Consider the following 2164-nt stretch of genomic DNA (forward strand, 5'->3'; position numbering starts at 1 on the left):
TCCTGGGAACACCCTCGGGACCCAGGCCACTCCTAGCCTGTAGGCCCCTGCATAGGCCCTGAGCAGTTGGGGTCCCAGAATGCCCCTGGCCACTCCAGGCCTATGGGTGCATGTGCCAAGCAGATGTTCCTGCCCTGTGACCACTTGCTGCGTGTGCAGGCACCAAGCAGCAGCCTGGATCCATGCCCCCCAGCCCAGCACCCATCATGGGGGTGAACAGGCCAGGCCAGGCCTCTCCACACTTACAAAAACATTTCTAACTAACTCATGGATCAAAAAGGAAATGATAATAGAAATTATAAAACACTTAAAATTTCATAATAAAAATAGCAAATATTAGAGTTGTAGAATGTAGCCAAGACAGCACTTAAGGGAAATTGATGACCTTAAATGCTTGTATTAGAAAAGAAAAAGGGCAGCTAATTAGTGAGTGGGCTGCATATCCAACTGGAGAACAGTAACCAAAAGTGAATAAGCTAGCACAGGGTCGTGCAGGTGTTAGTGGAAGATCTAGGATTTGAACATAGATGTAGCTGACTCCAAAACCCTCTCTCTCTCCACTGCATCCTGAACATTTCCCTGTGCCGCTTTTCATAATATGCCCAGTGCCTAGAAATTGTTTCTCTGTAAGAGTCAAATGGAAGAGCCTATAGGGCAGCTTCCTGTATCAAAGGTTGATGAGAAGTCTCCCTCAGTTTTTGATCCATCGTCTCTTATTCATTCATTAAATGCTCATTGAGCATTTGCTAGGTGCCAGGTACTGTGATCACTCCCTTAGCTGCCTTTTCTCTGAGGATTCAGAGTCCAGTCTTTGGCCTGGGGACAAAGCTGCTGCTGCTGCTGCTGCCAACCCCTCCTCTAGCCTCCCGCTCCCTGAATCTTGTCTGAACAGCATCTCATCAAAAGTGACTGATTTCTCTCTTGTCTCTTTCAACAGGTAGACTGAAATTACCATGTGTCCAAATTAAAATTGCATACTTCAAGGATTATTTGAAGGACTATTCTTAGACCCTTTTAAGAAGATTTAAAGAAAAGTGAGTTGATTTTTTTTTACATGTCAGAAAGTATTCCTGATTTAAGTTAATGTTATGGGTGCTTTTTTTTCTCTGCCTTCTTCTTAAACATGCATTAATAGGTAGGCTTTATCTCTACTTATTTTATAATGCATCTCCCTCCTAAGAACAATGAGCAGGGGGGTACAAGATTACTGCTTGTCTTCCTTATAAGATTTTAGAACATTTCAAAGCTTGGGAAATCTTAGAATCTTTCAGGGTCTTTCAGGATCTTTCAGGGTCTTAGTGGCATGGACCATCCAATAGATGGATGGATGGATGGATAAATGGAGATTATAATACTTGGCCTGTGCTTGGAAACATCCAGGGGTTGATGAGAATCTTGGTCTCTCCCCACATTAAAGATTTTTGTAGAGATCTCCCATGTTCAGGATTTGAAATCCACTTCTCCTCACATCTTGCCAAGACTCTTTCTTCTTCACTAGACAGCCCTAAACATGGCTGAAGACAGAGAACAGGTCTCTTTTTGAGATTTTTTTTCTTATTCTTTGTTCCTCCAATGCCTTTTCATAATTTCATTTCAAGAGCAGTCCCTGCTCTATTTACCTTGTTTCTAATACTGTACATGTCTCCTTAAAAGAGGCATCAGCCCAGCCAGTGAGGCTCAGTGATTGAGTATCAACCCATGAAATAGGAGGTCATGGTTGTTTTCCTAGTCAGGGCACATGCCCCGGTTGTGGTCTCCATCCCCAGTGGGGGGTGTGCAAAAGGCAGCCAATCAATGATTCTTTGTCATCATTGATGTTTCTATCTCTTTTTCCCTCTCCCTTCCTCTCTGAAATCAATAAAATATATATATTTTTGAAAAGATAGTTTTTCCACTCAGATGTCTTCACTATCGACAGTAATAAAAGAGACACATGCAAATTGACTGTGCCTTTGTTAAGCCCTAAGCCATGCCCACAAGCCAACCAGAGGGACTCTATTAAAATTAAGGCACCCAAGATGGCGGTCAGCAGCCACTGAGCTGCTGCAAGCAGGTGGTTTGGTTGCTCCAGGGATGGAGGAAGCCCAGCTTCCCCCCTGTAGCGGCTGGCTCTGAGTTCCACTCAAGGCAACAAAGTTTCAATTACAGAAGATAAATAAACCCT

General features: G+C 43.5%; 1 protein-coding gene across 6 annotated transcripts in view; it reads left to right on the forward strand.

Moving 5' to 3' along the window:
* TENM4 (teneurin transmembrane protein 4) overlaps positions 1-2164 on the forward strand; it is a 498342-nt gene that overhangs the window by 62382 nt on the left and 433796 nt on the right. For all 6 annotated transcript variants that reach the window (XM_006759877.2, XM_015561430.1, XM_015561431.1 and 3 more), the window contains exon 2: positions 938-1034. The gene's annotated coding sequence lies outside the window, so the exon portion shown is untranslated. The remainder of the gene's footprint in view (positions 1-937; positions 1035-2164) is intronic.

This window comes from Myotis davidii, unplaced genomic scaffold (assembly GCF_000327345.1).
Source record: "Myotis davidii unplaced genomic scaffold, ASM32734v1 scaffold916, whole genome shotgun sequence".
Taxonomy (NCBI): domain Eukaryota; kingdom Metazoa; phylum Chordata; class Mammalia; order Chiroptera; family Vespertilionidae; genus Myotis; species Myotis davidii.